The sequence below is a fragment of the Limulus polyphemus genome, unplaced genomic scaffold (assembly GCF_000517525.1).
Source record: "Limulus polyphemus unplaced genomic scaffold, Limulus_polyphemus-2.1.2 Scaffold454, whole genome shotgun sequence".
Classification (NCBI taxonomy): Eukaryota; Metazoa; Arthropoda; class Merostomata; order Xiphosura; family Limulidae; genus Limulus; species Limulus polyphemus.
The window spans coordinates 565,669-574,817 of NW_013666064.1; the positions used below are offsets into that span (position 1 = coordinate 565,669).

Sequence of the window (9,149 nt, forward strand, 5' to 3'; positions counted from 1 at the left end):
CATGCAAAGTAATATTCATTTTAAGATTAAAAATACTTTTATGCACCAGAAAATTTTGAAATTTCACATGCAAAATCTTTCTAATATGCAGATAGTTATCAACCATTTCTTTATATTTTATCTGTTATTTTCAGTAATTAATCTCTGTATAGGTTCGGTAGATTTGACCGATCTTGCAACCACCATAAAAAATTAGGAAATATATATAAATTATGCCTCTTTCATTCTAGAATGAACACAAATTATAACACGAAAACAAAAATGTTTAGACTCAATAGCTTAAATCTCATAACATTATACATTTATATATATTTATTATTTTTACCATTCAGCTGTGCCTGGCTAACAATGCAGAAGTTACAATGACGCAGCTCACGTGCACTCAGGTTACCAAATCAAATAAAATAAAACTAACCATTAGTCTGTGCAAAGTAGCTTGTCTTGGCTTTTAGTAGATTAGCATTTTGTAAAATACAGTCAAATTTCAATTATTATACATCATATATGTATATAGATTATTGCTATTTTGAAATAAGTTCTTAAACTTATTTTTCTTAAAACATAAAAGAGTAACTAAAAAAGTAAAGTAAACAATTATATCTTCTAGATACGACTTTTGTAATCAGTTGCTGCTTGACGTAGGTTACTAAGCCTCTAAAAAAAATTGCAAGTGGAGGATATGAAACAAAATATGTTTTTTAGGTTTTATATATATACATTTGAATAACTAAAAAATCATAAATTACTACATTAATACCACAGAATTCCACTATAATTTATCTAGCTTAGTAACTAATATGTATTTTAATCTAAAAAAAATATGAAATTTCAAGCAGACTAAAGACACCACCCAACCTTGTTGAAATATTGGTTCAAAAGAAAGAAATAGCACCAAATCCATTAAAATGGCTGAGAAAGCCACTAGGGGGACATTATGAGTATCCAACTGGTTGTTCATGTCATATACAGAAGTATATATAAAGGAGTGTTTCCAAAAATTGAAAGAGGTGGACAGGGTGCCACTGTGTTTGATTTATTACTTGAGCAATATCTTAGCAAATTGAAAAGATAAGAGGCTCTTATTTTATATTCTAGCTTGTCAATATGGGTAATCTGAGTTTCTAAATCATTCGAAACTACAGACATAGTACTTTGACTTCACAAACATCTAATTTGAACCAGTGCTGCATTCAATATACCATGTGACACACAAAAATCGATTTTTATTTGTTTTTTAATATTTACTTTTAAATTGAGTAATATATAGTACTAAAATTTGAATTATAATATACAGTTTGATACCAAACTTATTGACATAAATTCATGAAGTAGTAGTAGTTCAATAAAATTTTGAATGTGAGTCCACAAACGAAATGACATGGCCTTTCAGCTGTGACCTGTCTCAAAAGGGTTAAGATATCCAAGTTTTAGGACATAGTTTTTGTGGCATGTTAATATCTTGTGTTCTAAATTTCATATTTAAAATAAATAAAAAATAAATACAGTACTAACAACACCTATACAAAAAGAGAAGGTTAACTTTATTGAGATTTTGAAAACAAAAAGTACATGGCCCACTCACGAGTACTAAATTTGTTTTTAATTTATTGCTTTAAAAGTAACTAGAATGTAAAAAATGACAAATTATTAAGATAAATAAGAAAAATTAAATAAAAAATACTGAATATCACGAGCATGTTTTGTACGTGTGGCACGTTATAGTTTGACTGAGCATGCTAGTAACTCAATGGCATGTTTACACAAACTTTTCCCCTCTTAGATAACTTGCTTTGGCACTAATCTAAATTACAGTTAAGGCAATAAATCCAAATGACTGGTAGATTTTAATTACATTAGCTGTGGCTATAAGAATAAATAGTGTAATTGTCTATAACAACATGCAGTTATTTTAGAAAGAAAAATGAATAAGTTAGATTTATTTTGTATATTTTTGTGGCAGTATACAGTGTTAGGTTAGAGAAAATATAAAGTTGTACTGAAAAAGAAAATTTGATATTCATTTAGTTGTTTCTGAAGGCTATACAAATGAAATACAAAAAAATGTAAAACGAAAAAGTATTTTTTAATATTAACATGAAAATCACCTTGCACTCAGCTTAGTCACAGTCTCCAACTATCTAAATTCACAGACAAATCATTTGTAAAGAGTATTTATTTTAAAAAATCTGATTTTTTTGTGTATAAAAAACTTGTAATGCTTACTAAAGTTTATGAAGATACATTTAGTACATTCAAAGTTATAGTGTGTGTGTAGTTTCATGGTTATATGGTGGTTAAAGGGCTGGTCAAAATGACTGAACCCACATATGGAGAGTTAAGTCTTTTGCTTTCTGTCATCTAACCATCTTAGAATTAATTTCCTTGTGCTTTGTCCAACCCCTTCCGTGTAATACCTTATCAAAAGCCTTTCTGAAAATTCATATACATCATGTCAACACCCTTTCCATCATTCAGATAACAAGTGACATCCTAACAAAAAAAAACAAACAGTTAAATTATTCAAGAAATATTTCCCTTTAGTTAATCAATGTTGGCTTTCTTTTACATCATATTTCACTAAATGATTTTGCAAAACTTCCTTTATCACTACCTAGATTTTCCCTTCACTTAAGTAAGATTAAACAGCCTATTAAGTTCCAGGAAAATTTACCACTCCCTTTAACACATTGTGGTTGTCACATAATAAATTAAATATAAATAAAATTAAACAATCAAAATGTGCAGAGAAGCAGTCACAGTGTCTGAAACTCATATGCCACAAGAGAATTTTGGCTTTGAAACATAATTGTCTGAGACCCACTGGTGTATCACACAGTCCGTAACTAAAAGTTGGTTGTGACACATCGGTGAGACAAATGGCAGCCAACTTGTTAAAAATGGCAGAACATTTTCAATTCTCCAATCCTCAAGCAACTGCCCATTATCTGTTGATCAACCAAAGATCAACACACATATCTGATCTATAACCTCCCTTTAAACCCTGGAAAATTCTTGTCTGGTTCTGTACTTTATTTTTCAGTTCTCAATATTTCTACTGAACACCAAAGATTGATTTTTCCCATAAAATGCTCAAGACCAGGAATATTGTTAATATCTTTCTTTCTTTTTTTTGTAAAAACAGAAAGAACTCTTAAATCTCAATAATAATTTAAAAAACAAAACCTTACCATCAGTGTCTTTTAAAGGCCCAATGCCATATTAAATTTTCTTACCTTTAACATGCTTAAAATACCCTTGCTGTTAATTTCAGCATTTCTAGCCAACTGTTCCTCATAAGCTCTTTTAGATTGCTTAACAGAGTAGACCACAAAGTTACCCTATTGATCATCTCACTCCTCACAATAAGCAGTCAAAAGTTCAAAATCCACTCAAAACTCTATATCCCCAAATGTTTTATTAATGTGCACCCCTGTAAACCAAACACTTTCATTCTTTCCCTCACCCGAACTTTAACTATTTCCAGCATTGCTTTATGATTTGAGCTCCTAATCTACCTTCTCCTCTCCTGTCATACAGTAACCTTTTCCAAATCTATCTATCCTCAAGTAAGAAAGCTCTACAAGTGTAGTTTAATGTATCTCTGAGCCTCCTGAAAGTTAGTAACAGACTTACAGTTCTCAAGCTTAACAAAATCCTGGCACCTACCACATCATGCAAGTTCAAACCCATTATCTTTCAACTACCACTAACAACATTGATGTTTTACCAGTCTCTGTTATCAATCTGACCACTTAATAATTGTTTATTTAGCTAAGATTATGCTATTTCACAGTTTACAGATTAAACTGTAGCTCAATGTAACACTCAAATCCCCTATTAAACTATACTGAATACTATTAATTAAAAGTAATGTAGCTACAATGTACCTGTCTTTCGTTACACATAACTTACTACTAATTCAAATAATATATTGCTGTATAAACTTATTTGCAGCAACCAAATAACAACTCTCAGCGAAAAAAAAAAATTCTCTGCTAATAGAAAAAATTCAATTGTTTCTGAGTAATTTGACAATTATGATTCTAAAACTAATGTTGAAAATTACTGTTCACCTCCAGTTTTGAGGTTATGATAGATTTATTCCAAATATTCTTATAAATCATGAAAATAACTATATATTTATTGGAAATTGCATTTAAGAATGTTCAAAAGCAATATATAATAACAATAACTGTTTAAAAAAGCAGTGAGTATAATAAGATTTTATACTGAAAATATATTCAGGCTATGTTCAAAACTTTCATCATGGTATTATTTTTTTTTGTTACAATATATCTGCTTGATTTTTTGCACTTTTTGTGTGTGTTCTCGGTTTCATGCTATAAGAACCAACAGTAATCTCCCATCATCCTTAATATTGCTGTTTCATTGTAGGAATATCTAGGTAGAAGCACCCATCATGCTCATCACTCACTGCGCCTAGATCATTTGGAAAGAAGCCTAAATGGGAATGTAAGAAGTGCATCTTTAGTGGCATCCTAGACCCTATTTTTCTGTAGTTCTTGAGGATATCATCAATCATCACAGCATAGTTGTCACCTCTGTAATTTCCTAACAAAATTTTGACAACAAGTTTGAATGATTTCTAGGCAGCAAATTTTTTCTGACTGAGTGCTGTTTCAAATTCATCATCCATCAGCACTTCCAAAATCTGTGGCCCCAGAAAAGATTTCTTCATTTTTGCTTCCCTGATTTTTGGAAATTTGTCAGCCAGATATCTTTGTTCATTCCTTTTAGAAAATTATTCACAAGTCCCAGTTTAATATGAAGTGTGTGCAGAAACACATTTTAAGGATTCTCTAAAGGATGATACTCAATATTCTGTTTCCCTGGCATGTAATTCTCTCTCACTGGCCATACTGCAGATGGCATACTTGCTCTCTTCTTATTCAGCTACTGTATCAAGCCAGGTGTGCAAACTATGCAACACACACATGTGGAGCCTAATGTTCTTATTGGTCACCAATTTTACACTCAAAATAGTGGCAGTAAGCTACCTTTACCTTGTGTGTGATGTATTTTCATCGTGAAACTGTAATATATTTTCCACAAATGTAGCAGAAACTGTTTGGGTGATTTCTGCACTTTCGAACTTTACTTGAGCTGGAAATAGCCAGCATTTCAAGTAATCTTCTAAAAAATAAAAAGAATTTATGTTTACAGAACTAAAGTTTAAAAGGTGTTTTAAAAACAAAGTTTTTGCAGAATTTTATTATATCACGGATGTGATACATGGATGAAGAAGATCTAACTTTATGAGTGAGAGGCATCTGACTCTCTTTCCCTTTATCCTCAGTTGAGGGACTTCTCAAATGTTATAGCAAAGAGAGCACGTGAGAGTTTCATGATTCTCAAATGGAGGAGGCGTGTGTGGGAGTGAAACAAAAGTGGCAAAATTTGCTACAATTATATCAAGAATAAATAGCATATATGAACAATATATTTGAAATTTTACACCAGTGTATGAATTTATCAAAAATATATGCCTCTTACCCATAAACTGTCCAAGTAAACATAATTTTATAGCATAAATCTATTGTACTGAGTTGATTGCATGGTATTTTACATAGTGCTAATAAAATATTGAGATATTACAACAATCAAAATCTAGAGGCGATGGAAACATTCACTACACTTTTGAAATTAGCATCATCAAATTACCCTGAATCACTTGCATTTTTCCAGTAGCAAATTTTTTGTTGTCCAATGTAAAAGAAACAATAAATTCAACTTTTACTGTATTACTCTTCTTACTCAACTAACACTTAAGGTAGTTCTTTATTTCAATGAAATATTTAATGAACTTAGTACCCTACATAATCACAGTAACAGAAAGACTATCAATCCAAGTATTAAGCCTAATATCATATTTCTAGGCTTAGCAGCACCTCCAATAAAAAAATCTAAGCGAAATTCTTACTAAATTAACAAAATATATTAAAATAACTATTCTAAAGGTTAATAATACCAAAATTATACTTATCAAGAAAAACATTATCATTTATAACCATTTATTACTTCTCTAGCTCAAGAGCTCAAAAATATACCATCCACAATTGGCAACAATCCCCTCTTTGAAAAACTCAACATTAACTTTACATTTCTTAACACAAGGCACTGTCATTTTATCATGACATATTTATCAATACATTGTAAAAAAATATTTAGTAGGCTTAGGTATTTTTTTTTGCATTCTTGTAAAACTACACTCATGAGTATAGTATGTAAGCTGTACCAAAATGTACCAATGTACAGCCTACATAAAATCAGTCCTATACAGCTTAAATCCCACCCAGCACTATCCTGGATTGAAAGATATACCTTAAGTCCCACTCAAGACTGTCTGATAAATTTTAAGTCCTACCCAACACATGGAAGAATAATAAAGAGTAACATACATGTATATATTCAGATGCTTCCTTTACTTGGAAATTTGAATTGCTTTTGCAAAAGGAAACTATTAGTTAGCTTATCATTCATGTATTCATACAGGTATTGGAGCTTGCTCAACAACTGAATAAACAAGAGAGATGTAAATTTCACGACTGACATTCATTGCATATTTTTGTAACGCCACAAGTAGCTTACTTTAAAGTAAGAATGGGGTGAACAAGAACTGTCCAAAGTGCAAAATGAGAGTTAGATGAGTGTTATGGCATACTTTATATAGCTGTAGATTATATTTTGATAGTATTTTAATAAAACCCAGAATGGTTCAATCTGCTATGCAATGGAAGTCTTGTTTCCATCCCTAATTATTTGTTTATGGCTACAGTACTGGAGCTATGACTAGGAGTTGTAAAGATAACTCTTATTTATAACATAATGGAAAAATTATATATTTATTCTAATGAAAACATTATATAATTGGAAAATAATAAACAACAACAACGACCTTTTATTTTTTATTCAATTGCACAATCTCTCGTTCAGCTCCATTCCTACTTCAAACTCTGTTACTTCTGACATTAAAAAAAAATAAAATACAGTATGTCAAATAATCTTTAAATTTACATTTGTTATTTGTTCACTTGTTGAGCAAGCACCACATTCTATGTGAATAAGTGCATGGCAAGCTTACGAATAGTTTTTTTTCTAAATAGCAATTTAGATATATATATAAATAAATAAAGCATCAGTAAACACACATCTCTGTTGTTCTTTATTATTCTTATGTGTATCAGACTGTCCTGGATGAATTTTAATCATTCTCTCAACATACAGTTACCTGACAAATGATTATACTGACTATACCATAACCACTATCATTTACGAGTTGAACCATTTGTAATTATAAATGAGCACAAATGTATTATAAGTGTTCCATTTATATCATATTGGAAAATTAAGTTATCAGCTTTATATTTAAATAATTAGATATTAAGTCTTTTTCATTTAAGCTGTTACAATTAATTCCAACAACTAAGACTCACAACACAAAGAGCTGTCCATAATTTTGAATTGATAAATTGGAAGAAATAGCAAGTAAATGGCACCAGGCTACTCTTTTCTTATTTTTAAAGCACACTCACTGCTCTTAAAAGCACTGCATTTTTATAGCAATGGGCCAATATCTATGAATCCTTAGATTCACAGTATAAGCACACTAACCACCAGGCCAAGCCCCTGTGATGTTTCAGTAAATGGGAAAAAAATTTAGTTAAGCATTTTCAAATTAATGTTCAAGTAAACATTAAAACATATTATTATTTACCACCACCACCCATATATTCCTACACTTGAGTCACTGAAATTGTGTATTGGTAAATATCATGTGATTTGATAAACCTTGACTTAAGCCAAAATGAAGGTATAAAGAAAAGAAAACTTTTCATTCTCACTGTTGTTTTTAATGTTGTTATTTAACAAGTAAATGTGCTGTATGTCTAGACCTACCAGTAATGATTTGAAGTTATATGTAAACTGTAACCTCATAAAAAGCTCAACTGTCTAATGTCCAAAAATCTCGTTTACTTAAAATTAGTTTTCAGTGTCCTAAATTTAACTAAAGATGAACATATCAATTACAAAAGCTTATATACAATACTTCAGAACAAATGTTAACTTAATTATTTATTCATATATTAAATTACATCACTTGTCAAGTTAATCATTAATGATTAACACTCCTTTGTTCACACAAACTTTAACATATGTAACCTAACTTTTCTTTTAAATATATGTAATTGTGGGTTTACAAAATTTAAATATTATTTTAATATTAGATCTTCTAAGCCTTCATGTTATTATCATTTTTTTTTGTCTTGCCTTAGGAAAAACAACACAATATAACTAAGAGTTAAGCCTAAATCATTGATGGTTAGTAGCATTGTTTCGTCACTAGACTGTAGACAGAGCAATAACGTCTCCGAGTCCGATATATCATATACTGATATAGGCTTAAGTTAAACGGAAATACTAGAAACAGTATTTGGGACAATGAAACTGCATAAGACAATAAAAGTTTTACTTTTCAAAATTGTAGGCCTATTATATGCTCTTAAACTTAGTACTATACTACTAGTAGTAGTAGCACCAATATTAATAGTAATACTAATACCTAGTAGTAGTAGTACTACTACTGACAGAAACTAAACCCTAAATCACATTCTTCAGTTTTAATTTAGATAAAATATTTAAAACAACGGACCTTTTTCAATTTTCGACCCTAAAAACTAAAGTGAGATGCAAACCCAGGATGGCAAATACCAAATTTCACGATAAACCATGTATAAGAAAATCGTGTAATATCTTTTTTTACTGACAAAAGCTGGATACGACGCAAGACAATGACGTCATTAACGAGAAAAGCGTCCACCAGGCTGTCTGTCTAAAAGAAATTGCGGCGATCAATAACCATTTTCTATTTAAAAATGATTCATAATTATTTAAATTTTGATTATAAACAAGATTACGACACTTATGATAAACAACATTGTTTATTGACAAAAAGGGGACATGGATAAACGTTTCGGAATTCTATCAGATTCCATCTTCAGTATCTAAAGCAAAATAAATGAATTTATACATTTTCAAGGTACAGTTGCTAAACATAACGATAATTAAACAAATAAAACACTAAACAGTAATCATAGGGAGAAACTACAGCAAGAAAACACAATGGAAAA

General features: G+C 30.3%; 1 protein-coding gene across 1 annotated transcript in view; it reads right to left on the minus strand.

The window, feature by feature from the left end:
* LOC106458386 (DCN1-like protein 3) overlaps positions 1-8,807 on the minus strand; it is a 22,952-nt gene extending 14,145 nt beyond the window's left edge. The window contains exon 1 of the mRNA XM_013917897.2: positions 8,672-8,807. The gene's annotated coding sequence lies outside the window, so the exon portion shown is untranslated. The remainder of the gene's footprint in view (positions 1-8,671) is intronic.
* Between the last annotated feature and the right edge of the window lie 342 nt (positions 8,808-9,149).